Consider the following 21,673-nt stretch of genomic DNA (forward strand, 5'->3'; position numbering starts at 1 on the left):
ACCTTGTGACATACTGCCCATCAGCTACAAGGCTTTTTTTTTCCTTTTCTTTTCTAAAAAGTACGGTCAATTCACTCTGTACTTTCCCGGCTGTCAGTGTAGCTCTAGGTTACTTCCTGCAAAGTCAGCTGACCATGAGTCACTTTTACTGCATTTTAGCAAAGCAATATCAGAATCACAGAGATTATCCATATCAGGTCTAAAGGCTTGAGAGAAAGCTATTGAACCTTTCTGCTTGGGACCTTCTCAACTCCCCCATCTTTCATTCATAAACTCTCGTTGAATTGTAGTCTTTTGTTCTCCAGACTCTAGCAAAGTTATCACTTCTTAAAAGAAAGGAAAATCAATTTACCAATTTCCTGAAAGGGAAAAAAAATCCATTAATCTTTGTAGTAGATGAATCATTCATTTGGGTAATCTGTTTCCCTGGAGAGAGAGATTATGCCTTTGAAAGAAAATTAAAATCTTTTTTCTTTAAGACAAATGATGATAACATAGCATTAGTATATGATATAGTGATGCAAAAAAAGGAGGGGGGGACCCATAATTTCTAAATCCTAAAGATGGAGTTTAGATGTTAAAAAGGAAGGGTTAGGCAGGTGGATGATAGATCTCCTTAATTTTAGGGAAAGTCATTTATACAAAAATCATAGGGAAGTATGCGGCTATGGGGTTTAAAATTAGAACCAATTCAGCTATGGATATCAGTCCTACTTCCTTCCTTGGCTGATTGTATGAGAGTCTGAATAAATATTTTAACCACTTTGTTGACTCAACTTCCTCATCTATTAAATGGGGACAAGACAGCCAAGTTATTTCATTTGCTTCTTGTTAGAAAAAGGTTAGATGAAGATAATGGTGAAGTTCTTTGCAAAATAAGGACCCACATTTTAATAGTACAGAAATAAATTAGAACTTGGAGAGTGTGTGTGTGTGTGTGTAGGAGGGGACAACTATAATATGTAAAATCATGTTGCTATGTCATCACCTGCAATTTTTCTGGAGAATAAGACTATTTCAAGTTACAAAACTAGTGAGTCTAAGAAAGAGGAAACGATGAATGAACAAAAGCAAAGTTTAGAGGAAGCAGAAGCAACAGGGGAGAAGGTATAAGGGGTGGGATGATGTTACTTATATTGAAAGATTTCCTTTAGGATCTGTGGTTTGGAATTGATGAAATAGAATTTACTTCCAACAGCTTATGGAACTAGAAATAGGGTACCTCTTAGGAAAGGTATTAGGTGAGAGTATCCAGAGGAAAGTGTATAGCATAGTAAAGAGACTTGAGGATATGCTTTATGGGAATCAGCTCAAGGATCCGGGGATGTTTAGCCTGTAGAAGAGAATTAGAGCTCATGATAGCTTTCTTCAAATATCTGAAGTCTGTCATGTGAAAATGTGGTTGGATAATGTTTGACTGGATCCCAAAGGGTAGAAGAATGAGCAAGGGCAAAGAAAATGCAGAAGGGCAGACAAGAAAAATTTCCTGATAATTAGAGCTACCCAAATTTGGAACCAGCTGCCTAGGAAGATAGCAGCTTCTCCTGAAGTAGAGAAGTCTCCAAGCAAAGGCTGGAGGACCACTGGCTTAAGGATAGTACAGACAATGTTCAATTTTTGGCTCTTCCAGCTCCATGATTCAGGCATATTGATAGTATAGATATAGATAGATTTTCTCTCTATCTAGGATCTCTCTTAATTGGTCAGTTTATATCAATAATGATGGATAAAGGATGTCTTTACAACACAAGTAAAGGATTTCCCCTTACATGTCATATATTTGGTCCAGATCTGTAATTTAATCAGTGTGGGGAAAGACCCAGTATGGAAACTCCCTTCTCCTGATGCAGATCGACTCATCTGTCACTAATTAAGAGAGTTGCCTGAGCAAAGGCCGAGGAAGTCTAGGAGACCATGACGGTTTCCAAGGAGGCTGAGGAGGAGGAGGTGACAACAAGCCACAAGGAAAGAAGATGAAGTTTGAATAACTTCCCCCTCTTCTCTTTTCCCCTGCCATGTGAGTGGACTCTGGGGGTTTTATCCTGTTGTCTAATAACTGACAAGAGCCTCCAGAGGACATTCAAAGCCAGACAGAAAAACCTGAATGACATTTCAAGGGAGGAAACATGGCAGCTTTGACTAGCTGGATATTCCATATAAACTTTTTTTTTGCAGAGATCAGTGATAGCTGTAGGAGTATACCTTTTTGTCAATGAGTTTAAAATATTGTGTTCTATATACAAAATCATATTTTGCCTAGAGAGAGAGAGAGAGAGAGAGAGAGAAAATTTTCTGAGGTAATGAGAAGCTAAGTAAACTTGCTACAGCCTCCCAACTAATAAGTCCCCCTAAGTATTCCTGATTCTAACACTACCTTCTGTATCCACTAAGTCACATTGTTTCTCTCTTAATTTATTATAGACAAATTTCAAAGCAGAAAACTTATACCAAAGAAAAAATTATGGCAAGCAATACACAAAAACTTACAAATTATATATATAACCTCAGTGGAGAGAAGGAAAGATATACAGGTGAGGTGGAAAACGGAATCCAAGGGTCATTATAGGCACATTCATGTGGAAGGGGAACCTACCATTCATTAATGAAGAAGGGGTGTGCCTAATGGTGCCAATTAGTGATCTCACGGGAATTCTAATACCCATGTATTTAGACAATATAAATGCTGCATATAATATAGCTGTTTATTATAGTTAATAAATCATGGGATTGACTATTGACTATTGATACTTCTATTTACAACTAATTGCTGCTTTAAGTTATTAAAGCTCTATTAAGTTACTAAGGTCAATGGTGCTTCGTCTAAAAAAAAAAGTTGATATGGTCAATATGTTTAAAAGGGGTGTTGCTTCAGGTTAGGTCTCCTGGGCTGAAAATATTGTGCATCAATTTCAGTAGCAACTTTTGGTTAATCCCTGATAATCCTGTGTGAGCTTGGAGACAGCTCCTGGCATTCCCATTCTTGATATTTTTCAGATCTTTTTGTTAATAACATGAAGGCAGTGCCCATGTCTTAGGGTGGGAGTGGAGAATACTTCAAAATTATAAAGTTTCTTTTGAAACTTATCAGACCCAAACTCCTCATTTTCTCATGTTTCATTTGTTTTTAATCCTTTAGCTTGGTTTTCCTGGACTTATTTTAATATGAAATTTCATCTTCATATGTCCATCAAAAATCTTAGATTAAAGTTTTGATGGATAAAGAATTGACAAAGATGTGTCTGTCTTGTTAAATAAATCTCATTTCAACAGGGATGTTTTTCAGAATCCTGCTTGTCATATATCGTGATGCTGTCTCTAACTTGTCCATTATAATCATCAGTTTAAACTTCCAAAAATAATGGACAAAAAAGGTTCAATTAAGTTCTTCCACAATTTATTCTTATGTGATATCTGTGTATGTAAATATATATCCATAAACATAAATAGTGAACATATGTTTGTAATGTAAAGTCAAATAAATACTTATCAAAAAAGTGACCAGATTAGTAGATTGTGCCTCTATTAATATTTCTTTTCTCAACTTAATGATCAGTGAATTTAACTGAGGTTTTTTTTTTATGCTCAGGGGCTATTATCTTTTATAAGGACTTCTGTCCTGACAATAAATGGTTAGAATTTTATAATAAGCCTTAGGAAATATAAAGGAGTCACAGCTTATCGCTTTACCACATGGTCTCCAGAAGTTTAATATAGCTTTAATAACTTAAAGCATCAATTAGTTGCAAATGGAAGTATTCATATAGCCAATCACCTGATTTATTAAATAGTTATGTTATATACAGTATTTATATTGTCTAAATTCATTTATACTCCCAGGAAAGTCAAAATCATTTTAAGGTAGTAGAGTTTCATTTCCCAGTGGTCTTATGGCATGAGAACATAGTTGGTCTTTGATTTTTTTAAAATTATTTTTTAATTACTTTTTTTTGGCAAGACAATGGGGTTAAGTGACTTGCCTAAGACCACACAGCTAGGCAATTATTAAGTATCTGAGTCTGGTTTTGAACTCAGGTCCTCCTGACTCCAAGACTGGTGCTCTATCGACTGCACCTCCTAGCTGCCTGGTCTTTGATCTTTTAAATTACTCTCTTTTTAACTTCAAGGGGTAAAGAGTAGTGACCCTAATGAATACCTAGTTCAGAATTCTAGAAGCTCCCTCAAAGATAAATATGGTACCCCAAGATTCTCTGACACATGATTTGAGAATATTTGGTCTACCCAATATTCCTATAGTTTTCTGTTTGTTAAACAGAATAAGAATTTTTATTTTTCCACAGTCCAGTAATTTATAGAAACTCCAAAAATATTAAATGGGAAATAGAAAATACATTCCTAACCAGATTTTCCTTCTTCAAGTAATTTAATATTCCTGCAATATCATTAGAATATTGTGGCAATACAGGAAAAAAGGAAAATATTATAATTTTTACAGTAGGAATTGTTACATATTATTTAAAAAGAAATGACCCAAAGAGAGTGGGTTGCCTAAGGAAATAGTGATTTATCCCTGAGTGGAGGGTCATATAATCTAGATGAAACATCTAGAGCTGGAAGGGACCTCTGAGTCATCTAGTCTAAATCCTTCATTTTACATATGAGGAAATTGACGTCCAGGTTCTTCATTATCCATTGATCTTAATCCAAGAAGAGCCTACAATATTTGCTAAAAGGTGAACAGGACTGATACAACTCAACTTCCTTTGACTTCCATCTACTTTCAGGGGGATAAATGTAACAGTATCTACTAGGTACCCTGGCATGACCAAAAGGGGAAGTGAATAACAGCTTCTCCATTTGAAACTTTATGGGGAATTTCAAGGAGTTAGCTCATGATTACTCAAATTGAAGCATGGATAAAGCATCCAATGCCCACAGATCCCATAGAAACATGTCATACCTGCACTTAGTCAAGACCTCTGTATTTTCAATATCAAACAAAAGATCTAGCTCCTGGGCAACCATCCTCCTCCAAAGCAGGCTCAGGTTGAAGTTTTGTCCCCTGACTCAGAGGGCAACATTCCATTACCTGAGTCACCCGCACTACCTCAATAGTACCCTGGGTTTTCCTCCAAGGTTTCCCAGTCAAATCTTGAGCAAGTCTAACCATGTTTCTCTTATGAAATATACTGACAATACAATCACAGGGATTAATGGCCAAAAGGTTATGGGCTGGGCAAGGGCTATCCCCAGAAACGAGTTCTGCACTTGTGGTAGGGGAGTTTAACTTCATTTGAATACCAAGAAAACTTTATAGAATGAACATCCATATTATCTTTCGCACATGGCAACACCATCTCTTTGGCCTAATTTGCTTCTCTCATTCCTGATAGCTAAGAACATCTGATATGTGAAAGCTGGGTAAGATTATGCCAGGCCCTAATTAAACTTTCCTAACATTCACAGAGAGCAAGGGCATTTTCATATCCTAACAGGCAATGTAACTCTTGGACTTGCTGTTACATTGACAAATCAGCTTGAAATTGTAGGAGATGAAATCCAGGATCTTGAAGCATCTATTATATAGACCAGCCTAGAAAGAAAGTACCTAATACCCATGCTAATTATATTTGGTTAAACTTGTAAGTGGTTTATCTATCATCATTGATCATTCAAAACACACTGCTGATTTCCAGCATTTTATGGACTAAAATTAAATCCAACTAGATTTGATTACTGTCAATTCTCTTCACCAATGGCAAATTACAAAAATAGGATTCATTTTTTTAAGTGATAAGATGATTTGATTTCATTCTAATTAGTCTCATAATTTGCAAGCTGCACCCAAAACACATAGAAAATTTTCAATCCCACCCTTTACCTCAATAACTACCAACAATATATAGACCCTCCAGGTGGTTAAGCATTCTAGCTTTCAGGACTCAGGTTATGGATGGGAGAAAATGAGTAAGCCATCTGGGATGCTGAATCTTGATAAAAAAAAAAGGTAATGAGATAATTTCACTTCATTAAAAAAAAAGTATTGCCACCACCTACCTTATACAGTCTTATTCTGCTACTGCAATTGGTTCCTTGCAAACTATCATTGTGGCTTTATGCCTTCATGATTCATATCCAAGATAAAGAAGGTGAACATACCATTGTACTCTGACCTGGTCCAATTGACTCTGGAATATTGTGGTCAACTCTGGAAATCACATTTTAGTCAGGGAATTAGTAAGCCAGAAAGTATTTAGAGTAAGGTGAAAATACTAACAAAAAAAAAAATACATAGAATGAGACTTTTGGGGTGGCTAGAGTGGCGTAGTGGATAAAGCACCAGCCCTGGAGTCAGGAGTACCTGGGTTCAAATCCTATCTCAGACACTTAGTAATTATCTAGCTGTGTGGCCTTGGGCAAGCCACTTAACCCCATTTGCCTTGCAAAAACCTAAAAAAAAAAAAAAGAATGAGACTTTCTAGAGGGAATCAGCAATAATCAGCCTGGAGCAGAGAAGATTTAAGACAGAGGCAAGTAGTATTCTGGTTAAATATTTAGCAACCAACTCTTCAGAGGAAAAAAAAATACATACAATACATTTCTGTAGCTAGCTGTAGAGGAAGCTATGTGGTAGGGTATGCAGAGATACTGAATTCAGGAAGACCTGAGACCAAATATACTTCCTAGTGAAACTATCAACTATGTGACCCTGGACAAATTACTTTACCCTGTTTGCCTCAGTTTCCTAACCCATAAAATGAGTTGTTCACTGGAGCTAATCACTCCAGTATCTTTGTCAATAAAACCTCAAACAAGGTCATGAAGAGTGGTAATAACAAAAAAATCAGGTCCTGATATGTAATATTTACCATTTCTGAGGTTTAAATGCTTACTAAAAATTTAAACAATCATTTCAGTAATCCAAGTTGATTCCAGGAGTCACAATATTGTCCTCATTATAACTGAAGGCTGTTGTTAAGAAGGATATTAAAATTCATTCTACTGGTCCCAGGAGGCAATACTAGGAGAATGGGTATAAGGGTCAGAAGGGCAGATTTTAGTTTAGTATAAGGAAAAAAATATTAATGATGAATGCTGGCTAAAGCAAAATGTTATCTCAGGAGGTAGTGAGCTCCCCATCACTGAAGATCTTCAAACAGAGGGATGTCAGGAATGTTGTAGAAATGAATTCTATTCGGGGTGACATTTGGACAAGATAGTGTCAAGTTCCCTTTCAGTAGAGATTTTGCTATTCTAACCTTATGTGAATCAAAACTACCAGTAAGAGAAATGTCATGAATATATTTGATTACATTTAGGATACACAAAACATACTGAGGTTTAATAATATTGAATTGAAAACTAGATTGTAATGTGTGGGTGCAAAAATGAAATATGAAATTCATCTGTGGCAAGAAAATACATGTTTAAATGGGAAGTTCAGAAACTTAAAGGTTTTCTTAGATCTCAAACCCAGAACCTTAGTTTCATAAGCACGAAGAGAGAGATGGCATTACCCTTTGCCTAACGTAACCCAAGGAGAGAGATTCAGAAACTTCTAATTTACTACTAAAATCATGAAGGGGCACTTTTTCAATAGGGAGTTCAACTGTAGATCATGTGAAGAATCCAACATTGACAGATGCACAAATATAGGGGAAGACTACATGGTATAGAAGCAGACACAATAGCTGTGAGACCCTGGGCAAGTCACTTAACCCTGTTGCCTCAGTTCCCTTATATGTATAATGAGCTAGAGAAGGAAATGACAAAGCACTCCAGCATCTTTGTAAAGAAAACCCCAAGTAATAAAGAACCAGACAGGACTGAAATGACTAAACAATAGTACATGGTATGGTGGAATGACCCCTGGGACCTTAGAAGGAGCTCAAAAGGTCATGTAGTCCCATACTTCCACTTTACTGATAAGGAAACTGGGCACCTAAACTTAAATAAGTATGCACATTCAGCTTCCAGCCCAGATTCCCTGACCTTATGTGTGTGTGTATCTATGTATATGCATTTGTATGTAAATATATGTGTGTATATTTATATATTTTAAATATATAAATGAAGGGGTTAGATTATATAGTCTCTGATGTTCTTTCTAGTTCTAGATCTAGGGTCCTAAGATCTGGTCAAACCAATGGATGAGAACAATGTACTCAAACTCAAACTCAAAAGTTTAGCCAAGGTTTGGGAGAGTATTTTTTCCTTCCTTTATTTTTTTCCTTTTTTAAAAGTTTATAATTTTATTTTCCCCCCAGTTACATGTAAAGGTCAGATTCTGACTCTGCTACTTACAAGCTGTATGATTTTAGACAAGACATTTTACCTCTCTAGACTTCAGTTTCATCATCTATAAAATGGGGACAATAAGTTCATCATCCAGAATGATCTCCAAAGTCTCATTCAACTCTAATGTCTAAAAGTCTATTTCTTTTTCTTTTTGAAGTCCTGGGAAAATATGCATGGTACACATGGAGTGGTGGCAGGCAGGGTGAAGAACAGGATCAAAGATATCAAGTTTTGATTTCTTGTACAATGATTCTCTTGGATTAATTTTACCTCAAATTTTCAAATCTGTTACTATCTTTTTACAACTTTGCATTATGCATGAACAAAGAATACTATAACTTCCTTGGCTCCATGATCCAGTACATTCCAAACTGGAGAGTGATTATCCACAGTGCAACTGGTACTGAAGCATCTCTAAGTGGATTCCAATTTATTCAGTGGCTACAGAAGCCACTGGTCACAGCTGAGAAGATTCTCTCTCTCTCTCTCTCTCTCTCTCTCTCTCTCCATATATACATATACATATGTGTGTGCATGTGCATGTGTATGTGTGCATATGCATGTGCATGTGTATGTATATATGCATATGTATGTGTATGTGTGTATATATGTATATTAATCCAGCAGGAGAATTTTCTGAGACATATAGGGAAATAAGGTAGAAAGCTGGTAAAATGACATGAGATCTCAAGAATTTAGAGTACAGTCAATCAACAAGCATTACTTTTGTCAGTCATTATGCTAATTTTATAGATGATGAAATTGAGACCCAAAGAGATAGAAAATTTGAAAATACAAAGAGAAAAGAAAAACAGTCCCTGTCCTCAAGGATCTTAAAATATAATGTGGAAAGACAAAGCAATAAAACCAATCTGAAATGGGGGAAAAGGGGGAAGAAATTGGAAAGAATATTCCTTTTGGAGTCCAAGAACCTAGTTTCACTGATGCTTATTATCTGAGTGCCCTTAGAGAAATTTTTGTCTATTCAGGCCTAAGTTTTTAAAATAATTATATGTATATATTATTTATTTATATAAATAAATAAAAAGGTTGGGTTATATGTTCTCTGGGAGTCTTTCTAATTTTAGATCTATAATCCTAAGAATCATTCAAAGAAATGGGTAAAAATAATGTACTGAAAACTTAACCAAGGTTTGAAAGAGCATCTCTCCCCTCCTCTTTTTTCCCCCTCAAGTTTATTTAGTATTTTATTTTTCCCCAATTACATTGTGAAAACAATTTTCAACACTCATTTTTAAAATTTGAGTTCCAAATTCTCTTTCTTCCTTCCCACTACACCCCCCATTGAGAAGACAAGTAATTTGATATAAGTGATGCATGTGTTTCCCTTCTTTTCAGGAGACTGTTCTCCTGATCTCCTTGCAGATTGCTTGAACCATCTAGGTCTCTTGAACTCACCTAAAGTGGGATAGTGAGAAGAAAAAAGGAAAAGAAGGAGGAAGGGAAAAACACACTCACCAAACTATTCTGTTATCTAGTCATGAACTTAACTCAAATGCAGTTTTCTTGAGAAAAGAAATTTTTAAGGTCTCTTGGCTCCTTAAGGTACAAAAACACATGCAGGGAATGCAATATATGATCAATTAATTATTCTAAGATTTTTGAGAATGTAGAAAAAGAACTCTATTTTTGGATAAATTTAAGACCAGCTTTTATTTTTTATCAAGAACTCTAAAAGAGCATCCTTAAAAATTGATTTAAACTTGTCCATTTAAATCCAGCATCATTTTGAGATCATAGGATCATTGAATTTGAATTGGAAGGGGCCTAAAAGTTGTGTAAGAAAGTGAGACCCATCTGCAGTCCTTGGTCAGCAAGATTGTTGTGGTTCAGTCATTTCAGTCATGGTTGACTCTTCATTATCCCATTTGAGTTTTCTTGGCAAAGACATTGAACAGAGAGACAGACAGAGAGAGAGAGAGAGAGAGAGAGAGAGAGAGAGACAGAGACAGAGACAGAGACAGAGACAGAGAGAGTCAAAGTGGGAGAGAGAGATTAAAAAGTAACTAAAGGTTTTACTTATCCCCATGCATTGGAATCATGAAAATTTTATTAACCTTTTCCAAGAAAGTTCACTTATCCTGAAGTTGAAAAGGCAACAGATTAATAAGAATTTTAGAATAACTTTTTAAAAACTGTTAGACCAGAAAAATTTGCATTGACTCCAGGTCCTTTTCTACTTCATTTTGCAGGAGAAAACTGAGGCAAACATGCTTAAGTGACTTGTCCAGGGTCACATAGCATTTGTATTCAGGTCCTCCTGACTCTAAGCCCAACACTCTTTCCACTGCACCACTTATCTGCCCCATTTTGAGATCATAAGAAAGTAGAATTAAAGCTTGGAAAAATGTTGGAAGTTATATAGGAAACTAAGGCCCATATGCTGTCCTAGATCTACAAGATTGCTCTGTCTCAATTATTTCTACTTGTTAATGAACAAAAGAAGTCACTCAGTGCTCTGGCTTCTGGCTCAATTTCGTCTTAGGTAAAGTAAAACAGTTTAGTTTTTGGTAAAATTTCAAAGAACTGGAAAGATTAACTTCTGTGACTCTAAACTTTGTCAGGAACAAACTTCCAAAAGCCACCAAGACAGGCAACAGAACTTCTTAAAATAAGTCCAACTTGCACTTAATATAGAGATGTTTACTCCCACCCACCTTTCTGAGTATGTGGCTAGTGACTTCCTGTAAAGGAAATATTTTGTCAACTTTTGCCTTTGTTAGTTAAGGCTGGCATTCCCCACTTAGTACTGGTCCAGATGTTGTGAAAAAGAGATAGCATCACTGTAGAAATCTTCATCTCTTGAACGTTAGAGATAACCACAGGTGTCTCTGTAATCACCCTAGCCTTACCACTTCTAGTGGTCATCTCTTTCTAAGGCACACAACTGTAACTAAGATACCAGATCAATCAAAGATATGGTCTTGTAATCAATTTTTTAAAAAAATCTATTTTGCCAGAACTAAGCAGGGTAGACTAGACCAGTAGGTTTTCATAAAAATTTCAAGTGACCAACAAAGCTCTAAGACTGATTCTAACTCACTGTGTCTCAATTTCCTTAATTATAAAATGAAGGAGTTGGATTAGATGATTTCTCAATTTCCCTCCAGTTAGAATGCTCTCTGATTCTACAATTCTTTCAACTTCTTGATGATGACACCAAATCCAGTTTTGTAGCCATAGATATTGATTAGCTAATTATGGGTAGAGGAGAAACCTGGGATGAGAGAGAGAGAGAGGGGGAAACTAGGAAGAAAGTTTTACTCATCTCTGTGCCTTAGAATCATGAAAATATTATTAACCTTTTCCAAGAAGGCCCACTTATCCTGAAATTGAAAAGGAAACAGATTAAACTGAATTTTTGAATACTTTTTAAAAATTGTTAGACCAGAAAAATTTGCATTGACTCCATTCATATTGACTAAGGGTCTGGTGGCTAGGTGGTGCAGTGGATAGAGCACTGGCCCTGGAGTCAGGAGTACCTGAGTTCAAATCCAGACTTAGACACTTTATAAGCTGTGTGGCTTTGGGCAAGCCACTTAACTCCATTGCCTTGCAAAAATCTAAAAAAGCAAACAAACAAAAAACATATTGACTAAGGGTCAATCTGCTTTTCCTAGCCTTATAACATTTAGAATGTGAAAAGATTTAGAGATCTTTTAATGTCACAGGATTCTTAATCTGGGATCTGTAAACTATTTTAATTTTTTTTAATACACTACTTTTCAATGTAATTGATTTCCTTTGAAATCTTATAAATTTTATTTTATTATTGAAAAATATTATTCTGAAAAGAGGTCAATTGACTTCATCACACTGCCAAAAGGGTCCACGATATACCAAAATGTTAAGAACTCTTAATCTTGTTCAACCCCTTTATTTTGCTTATGAAGAAACTGAGATGTGTACACAAGTTCTAAATGGGATTCAAACTTAGGCCTTTGTCTCCAAACTGATGCTCCTTCTATTACATAAATCTTCAGGAATAAAATATTAAATAGATCAGACATCGCTGTTCCTATTGGCAGTTAGGTGGTGCAGTACTACTGGGCCTGAAGTCAGGAAGACTCATGTTCATGAGTTCAAATCTGACTTCAGAGATTTACTAGCTATATGACCTTATGCACATAATTTAACCGTGATTGCTTCAGTTCCTCATCTATAAAATGAGCTAGAAAAGGGAATGGCAAACCAGTCCAGTATCTTTGCCAAGAAAACCCCATATAGGGTCACAAAGAATACAATACAACTGAAATGATTGAATAACAACAATTTATATGCTCCCCCATTGAGGATAACCAGCAGTTAAAAACTAATCAATAGGGGCAGCTTTGTGGCACAATAGAGTACCTACCCTGGATTCAGGAGGATCTGAGTTCAAATTGGGCTTTGCAAAAAAAAAAAAAAAGAAGTAATAATTTATGCCGTTGCCCATGTCAACAGCCTAGGTACCTAAGCATCATTTCATCAGTATTCAAAATACTATCCTTCTACCTCCAACAGATGACCATAGTAACTGATAAGTCATATGAGCAGGCAAAGAAAGGGCAGATAGAATTTATTGGGAAAGGCATCTGCTCATCATTTCCTCTAAACTCTATCTCTAATGGAAAAGATACTAGCTTTGCAGTCAGAAGACTTGAGTTCAAATCTAGATTCTGCCATTTATTATCTGTAAGACATCAGACAAATGTTTAGTGTCTCAGGGGCTCAGACTCCATGCCTATAAAATGAGGAAGCTTAATTAGATGATCTCTGAAGTCATTTGCAGCTCTAAATCTATATAGGATCAAAGATCTGGAATTCTAAGGGATACTCCACCCCAAGGCCATAGACATCAATCCCTTCATTTTATTTAGGAAGGAAGTGAGATCCAGAAAGTTTTATGTGATTCATGCAAGAGCCACACATGAAGTAAGTAAGCATCAAAGTTGGCGTTTGATCCTAGGTCTACTGAATATTCTTTCTATGAACCTATATTTAGTTTGATTTTTGTTTGGTAGTCCTTGGTCAGTAATGGTGATCTGTAATAATTTTATTTCATGCTACTTTGTTGATGAAATAGCATTAATTCAGAACATTTTGCAAAAGATAGAGTCCCAACAACCTCTCTTAAAATGCAAACCAAACCACAGCAAAGAAAAAATGCCTCATTATTCTGGTTAAAAATGCCTGCAGTGAGATCCAATGTGGATGGTTTTCTACTGGGTTAGAAGCAACATGTTTGCCACACTAGGCAACAGGCATATTTTCTGAGACTGGTATGACATTGAGATCAGAGGATTGGGCCAAACAGGGTCTCCAGGAACACGACAGTCTGAGTCAATGAGCAATGATGTGAGCTTCTATTTATGTATACAAAAACACCTAGGTTTTCTTTCTCCTCTTTCGAAAGAGTTGACCTCCCCTTGAAAAAAAATCTGTAATGTCAAATGGCAGTTTAATAGACAATTTGTGGAAGTCTATTTTGTCACTATTAACGTATCAAACATACATGCTGTTAAAATCTAAGACCAATTGTCAGATTAGGTTTTACCCACAGGAAAAGAGTGGCTTTTTTATGCCACAGAGTGACGCACAGAACAGCCCCTGCAAGACCTTGGGCAAGCACTTTGTCACTAGAGTTGATGCAGACCAAGAAATACACCTGATCCAATCTGGCCTCTATGGTAACTGCACCACTCAGTGAACCAGATAATGACAATCCATCATCTGGAAGATGCCTTTCCCATGACTAGAGGGAGGAATAAGGGGTAAGCCATCAACAGCAACTCCTAAACAACAGGCTGTTTGTTATGGTTGCAGACAAGGATATGGAACGAGGGCAAGGCTTCTTGAAATGCTCTGCATCTGGAACAGAAGATTCATCTCCTGGGAGGAGGAAAAGAATCCATATAAACATTCTGCTGTCCTCTGAAGGAAGGAAGCAAATTAGGAGAACAACCTAGAAGACCGGGTTGAATCCTCTCCATCTGCAATTCTTTTTCCTTTAACTGAGTGTCCTAAGGTGGGTGGGGGTGGATAGGGATAAGGTGGGAAGGCAATAAAAGGAAAAAATAATTCTTGATTAAATAAAAAAAATGAAACATAGGAAAGGGAAATGCAGACAACCATACATTCAGCTAATAATGGAAGAGATCATGGGTCAGGATCATAGATCTAGGGGAAAGAGGCCCTGGAGGATATTTAGGTCAACCCTGTCATTTTACAGAGGAAGAAAGGGAGGCCAAGAGCAGATGTGTCAGATTCTCTTCCTGCAAAAGTGTGCTGCAGAACCAGATTAAAATATAATTGGAAAATGTTTCACAAAATAAAAATGCAATGTTCAGTCATGTCAAACTCTTTGTGACCCCATTCTTGATAAAGATACTGAAATAATTTTGTCATTTCCTTTTCTAGCTCATTTGACAGATAAGGAAACTGAGGCAGAAAAAAGGTAAATTGACTTACCCAGGTCACCTAGCTAAGAATTGTCTGAAGCCAGATTGACCTCAGAAAGAAGAGTCTTCCTGACTCTAAGAACCAAACCCTATCCACTGCCACCTAGCTGATATTAGCTGTGTTATATTGTAATAATGTTATTATTGTAATAATACAACATAACGCAGCTAATGTCAATTTATAGTTTTCTAAGTCAACATGAGGCCTTCAGGGATCCACTCTCTTATAGTTTGACACCACTGGTCTAGAGAGAGATCCAGTATTTTGCTCAAATGAGTTAATAAATGAAAGAACCAAGCTTTCAACAGATTCAAGATTCAAACTCTGGCCTTCTAAAGCCACAACTATTGTTTTGTTTTGTTTTTGATTTATTTCATTTCCCATGGTCTCATAAAGAAGCACAAAGAAGAGCAGGTATAAGGAGTTTATCCTGCTTGTTAGGTATCTCCAGGGTGGCTGAAAGAAATCCCAGAATGAAAAAGAAAGTGGCCATATGGCTGAAGGTATTTCCCCTATAAAAGCTATCATTTTTTTCCTGCACAGCTGGCATTTACTATCTCTTTTATACACATTCACTTTTCTAGATAAAGGATCACTATACCCCCCCCCCCAAGGCCTTTCCCTAAGTTCGGGTTCAGTTAACCTTGCCTTTTCCTGGTTTCAGCAGTTCTCATTGAGTATTACCTTCTCATTTTACTTTGTAAAAATGTATCTTGATAATAAATTACCTCCCTCTGTCCCAAAGTAGAAACTTAACTGTCAGAACTGTCAGCATTCTGTCCCCTAGAAGACCATAACCAGTCTATAGTGGTAAGACTTAGACTTTTTTTTTTTAGGTTTTTGCAAGGCAAATAGGGTTAAGTGGCTTGCCCAAGGCCACACAGCTAGGTACTTATTAAGTGTCTGAGACCCCATTTGAACCCAGGTAGTCCTGACTCCAAAGCCAGTGCTTTAGCCACTATGCCACCTAGCCGCCCCTAGGACTTTGACTTTTGATGTGTTTGGTATAGTGAACCTGCTCCAACAAAACAGACTAGCAACTCACAAAATCAAAGATTTGCCTAGGGCATTGATAGATTAAATGACTTGTCCAGTTAGTACATGTCATTGACTGGACTTGAACCCAAAGCTTTTTTTACTTTGAGATAGACTCACTAAACACCAATCCAAATTGCCTTTCAATAAGTCTTTGGGTTAGTAAATGAGTCCTAATAAATTAACTGAAGGGTATAGAGATCAAATTATACACCCAATGTCCAAAGCTATTAAAAGTCAGGTCTTCCTGACTCCAAATTCAACTCCATAAGATACCTGCATGACCTATCTCTTTTAACCCTAAGACATCACAAAAATATGAGCTATTTTTATTAAAGTGTACTCAGCAAAATGATGGAAATGTTCATTGATAAATACATATGTATGTGAAGTAGTTTTCCCACAATCCTTTGTACCTTGCCATTTTCAAATGATCACTTAATAAAAGTTCAAATAACTACATGCTATTTATAAAAATTCATTTTTAAGATTTCTAAAATAAAAAAATCTAATGATATAAATTGTTGAATTTAATTATATTCAAACCAGAATAATAAAAATAGTGTTCACAAAAGGCTAAAATCAGCCAAACACTAAGGGGTTCCGTGATCTCAAAGGATTTTTCAGACTTGCACTGGATATTCTCTTTAGCTAGGAGTGTGCTGAGGTATAGTCATTGCATAATGAAGCAAGTTAACCTCCTACCTTGTTTTTAATACCAGCTGTAAATATGCTCCTCTGTAGTGACTGTTTTCTTGAATGTTTGTACATTAGGTAGGTGGACACATACCAAATAAAACATTCTTTTAGAATTAAAAGTACATAGAGGGCATTTGGTCAGATCAGCTACCCCTCCATTGCCCTGGATAAGATAGTTTTCAAGAGGTCCCAGAGAAGGAGCTACTTGATTATTTGCATAAAGATATTATGAAGAGGCAAAGTACAGCAAAAGAGCATCAACTCCAGTCAGAAGCCTTGGGTTTAAATTTCTCCAATGTGTGATCTTTGGCAAGTCACTGGATCTCAGTTTCCTCATCTGTAAAATGAGGCAGGGTTGAGCTAGAAAGCCTCTGAGGTCCTATCTATGTCTAAGATGCTATAAAATTCTAGAACTTCCATTGGTAATATATTCTAGAACAACAATTGGGAATTTTCTTCTCATGTATAACCTGAATATCTCTTACTTTAACTTAATAATTCTACCCTTACCTTGTTTAATGAGTAACAGGATAATTGCTTACCATTGCCTACCCTCATGACATTCTATACTGCAAGAAGTCCTCCTTTTTGTCTTAAACCTTCCCTGTCTCTCTCCCATAGTGTCTATAAAGGCATAAGAAAAGTTAATAGGCTGATTTCTTAGAAACCTTATCCAAAAATTTAATAATTAACATCACTTAACTAAATGAGAATTTTAACTAGATATGAAGCTGGCCAGTATTATTCATCTATTATTACTTTATATGAAATTCTTAATTTCCCAAGTGATTAAGTTGAATGGTATGCACTATATTATATTTCAACAGATTCATACTCCCCCATTGTGATGCAAAAACTGTACAATCCCTTATGCAAACACTATTGTGTTATCTAGGTTCACTGTTGATTCTGCAGCCTAATCTTCTACTCCACCTTGGGGGGGTGGGAGAGATAAAGGCATATTCTCTGAGGCAGAGGGATCAATTTTGATGACTACCACCTGAGCAAACTCCACCTGGGACTCCCCAGGTGGTTGTTAGATAGGGTATTCCTCCTCTATCCCCTACCTGCTACCCTCATTAGTCATTCGCTCAGGTTAGTAACTTTGATTGTACAAAATCTGGCAATGCAGGTTGTTAAGTTCACCAATCTCCTGGTAGCCCCTCCCTGACCAGGTTACAACTTGTATTTCCAGAACTAAATTATTCGATTCAATTCAAACAATATTTATTAAATAGCTACTGTGGAAAGAATACTTTTTGGAATCTGGGAAAGGTACAGTGTTTGAATAAAACATAGTCTGGGTCTTCATGAAGTTTATAGAGTTTATGGGCATGAAAGTACATTGACAAGGATAAATATACAACACAAAACATTCATTTTTTTCTACTTTGGGATAATTCAAATAGTAGGAAGTGTTTTATTTTTTCCTTTACATCAAACCTACATCCACATCTTCTTTCCATTGCATCTAGTTCTGTATTCTGGGAGCAAGGAGAACAAATGTAAGGCTTCTTCGGTATTCCACATGACTACCCCAAAAACTAGAGTACAGCTATCATAGCTTCCCCCCAAACACATACATCTTAATTTTTCAAGGCTAATGATTCTCATTTCCTCCTGCTCTTTTTTAAGTAACAAATATTTTTTTAGAGATACCTAGATAGTTCAATGGTTAGAGTGATGGACCTGAAGTCAAAAACACCTGAGTTCAAATTCAGTCTCAGACATTTACCTAGGTATCTGACTCTGGGAGAGTCATTTAACCCCTCTTTGCCTTGATCCACTGGAGAAGGAAATGACAAACCACTCCAGAATCTTTGCTAAGAAAACCCCATGGACATGGTATGAAAGATACGGTCACAAAGAATCAGCCCCAACTGAACAATGATAATAACTAGGGCAGCCAGGTGACTCAGTGAATAGAACAAAAGGCTTGAAATCAGGAAGATTCATATTTGTGCATTCATGAATGAATGGGACCCTAGACAAGTCACTTACCCTAGTTTAATCTCAGGTTCTTATCTATAAAATAAGCTGGAGAAGGAAATGGCAAGCCACTCCAGTATCTCTGCCAAAACCCCCAATGGTTTCATAAGGAATTAAATATAGTTGAAAAACATTTTTTAATCAATCAATGTAAGAGTTCACCTAGGTCTAACCCCTCTATTTGTTCAAATGAGGAAACTAAAGGTCATATGCCATCCTGGTTAGCTTCCTTTGAAAACTCTACATCTCATCAATGTCCTTCCTGTTCCCAGATCTGAATATATAATATACCATATGTGATCTGATCAAAGCTGAGTATAGTAAGACTATCATAACTATAGTCAGAAATTAATTTTTACAGTGCTTTATGTTACTTCTTTTGTATATTTTTCTATAAATTCATCAATACAAATATTTATTGAACCTAGCCATATTAGACATAATTATTTTGTATAAAAGTCTGTGCTTGACTATGGATATGCAAAGATGTATAGGTTAGTGGTTTCTGCCTTTAAGAAATTTATAATATTATTTAGGATACAGGCATAAAAGAATAATAATTTTATTATTATTATTATTATTATTATTATATGTTATATGCCAAATGACAAGTAGATGAGATGTTATCATTTATTTCTGTAACCACTACTTTGCTTTTGAACATCTTTAGAAAGGGAATAACTATTTCCCATCCTGTAAAATGAAACAATCACTGGCTCTGGAGTAAGAAGAGTTAGGTTCAGATTTCACTTTTGATGGTTACTACCTGTGTGACTGTGACCAAGGCATCCCAGGACCTCAGTTTAGTCACTTATAAAATAAAGGACTTAAACCACATGGCCTCTAGGACAGATTAATTTTTTTTAAATTCTTGCTATTCAAACATAAGCAGATAAACATTGGTGACTAGATCTTTAAAAGAAAGAAAGAAAGAAAGAAAGAAAGAAAGAAAGAAAGAAAGAGGGGTGGCTAGGTGGCACAGTGAATAGAGCACCAGCCCTGGAGTCAGAAGTACCTGAGTTCAAATCTGGCCTCAGACACTTAATTACCTAGCTGTGTGGCCTTGGGAAAGCCATTTAACCCCATTTACCTTGCAAAAACATAAAAGAAAAAAGAAAGAAAATAGAAGGCCTCTGACTCCTTAGTTCTAGAACTATGAACTTATGAATGGCAAATGTTGTTGCTGTGATTTCTGAAGCATCATGGAGAGACAAGAACTGGAGAAAGCCCAGTATTGTCTTAATTAAAAAAAAAAACAAATATAAGGGAACCTTAGATCAGTGAGCTTGACTTTGATTTTTGACAAAATTCTAGAATGCTTTCTTAATGGAAGAAATGATGATAAAGGAATACAGTATTTAATAAGAATTGTCATGGTTTCATCAAGAACAGGTCATGCCATACCAACCTCATTTCATTTTTTAAGATGGTTATTAGATGAGTAGACCAGGGGAATACTGTGGACATTTACCTACTTCTCTGAAAAGCATTTAAAATATTAAGCAGACCCTAAAGGGCCTTCAAGCACCTCTATAAGTCTATAAACTGTTAGGATCCCTATGGCAAGATAACTCCTCTCTTTTTTACACCTCTGGTGTTTTTTTGTTAACTATTAGAAGACCTCACTTTTTCCAGAGTTAAGGCCCAGAACGCAAGCTGTATCCTGAGTATGGGACTACAACAATTCTGTCTGCTCATCTTCTGGATGTACTCTTCACCAGTTAATCACAGAATTGTCTCACACCAGCCCCAGGTGGTCTCTGTACTCAGATAAGCATTTGCAGAAACCATGTTCAAGTCACAAAGCCCAACTATGTATGAATCAAACTGGTCTCATAGTTACTACTGCCCCCCTCATTTCCACAGCTACAGTTCACCATGTGTTTCTTTATCAAATTACTACTATATGTATATCAAGGCTTAGTCTAGCTGCAGTAGATCTCCTTGGTATTAGAGCAAAGTCTAGTTTCCCCTCCTCCAATGAAGTAAACAAAGATGTTTCCTCCTTATAACCACTATTAGCTCTTTGGTTTTATTTTTATTTTATTTTTTCAGTTGTGATAACCTCTGGGTGCTCTTTGGTATTTTCACAGTTAATAGTTGGTGCAAAAACCTCTATAGGTCTTCAGTCATTGACAAAGGTGAAGAATAGGTATCATCATATTGGCAATCTTTAAATCTATAAGAGTTGGGGCAGCTAGGTGGTATAATGGATAGAGCATTAACCCTGGAGTCAGGAGCACCTGAATTCAAATTTGATTTCAGATTCTTAATAATTACTTAGCTGTATGACTTAGGGCAAGTCACTTAACCCCATTGCCTTGCCAAAAAAAAAAACCCAACAAAAAAAATCAACAGGAGTTACTGATTCCGATTGAATAGCAAGTTAACCATCCTCAATTCCTTCTCACTCCTTCCTAGTACAAGTGGAAAATATGGACAGATAGACATTCTAGTGGGAAAAATGTTTTTAGTAAAATACAATCTAAAAGTGAATTGACAATGAAAAAAAGCAGCCAAAAATCTCATGAGATCTAAGACTACATTAAGAGAATATAGTGTTGAGGATAAAAGAGGAGAAAATTCTATTAAATTCTTCCTTAGCTGGACAATACATGATATGTTGCATTTGATTTTGTGAACCACATTTTAGGAAAGGCAAATAAAAGCATCTAGATGATGTTGAATCTCAAGACTGTGCTGGATGAGAATCAATTGAAGGTACTACGGATGTCTGATACAGAAAGGAGAAGAGAGAAAAGGGAAGTGGAGGAGAGGAAGAGAGGAGATAAGAAGGGATAATAGGAGAGGAGAGGAAGGAGAAAATGGGGCAGGGGAAGAGGGAGATGGCAGAGGAAAGGAGAGGATAGTGGAGGGGAATGAGAGGGTGACATGTTAGTTATCTTCAAGTATTTGAAAATTGTCAAGAGAAACAGTAATTACACTTTTTTCTTCTTGGCCATCTGTGGCTGCCCCAGGAATGACAGGTAAGGAGTTGCAGGGTGGTAGACACAAGAGAAAATGTCCTAACATTGAAAGCTACCCAAAAGTTAAATTCATTGCTCCAGGAAATAGAAATTCTCAGCACTTAAGTAAAAGCTGAATTACTTGCAAGGATATTTTTTAAAAAATACTTTATAATTTGAGCAACAGGGTCTCTGAGGTGCCTTCCAGTTCTGAGATTCAGTACTTCTATGAAATGTTACAAGAATTTAGCAGAAGGGCACCAATA

General features: G+C 36.3%; 1 pseudogene; it reads left to right on the forward strand.

Annotated features, from left to right (window-relative positions):
• Positions 1-1,914: 1,914 nt before the first annotated feature.
• LOC141489412 (heterogeneous nuclear ribonucleoprotein K-like) overlaps positions 1,915-21,673 on the forward strand; it is a 46,323-nt pseudogene continuing 26,564 nt past the window's right edge.

The sequence above is a fragment of the Macrotis lagotis genome, chromosome 5 (assembly GCF_037893015.1).
Source record: "Macrotis lagotis isolate mMagLag1 chromosome 5, bilby.v1.9.chrom.fasta, whole genome shotgun sequence".
In the NCBI taxonomy this organism is placed as follows: Eukaryota; Metazoa; Chordata; class Mammalia; order Peramelemorphia; family Peramelidae; genus Macrotis; species Macrotis lagotis.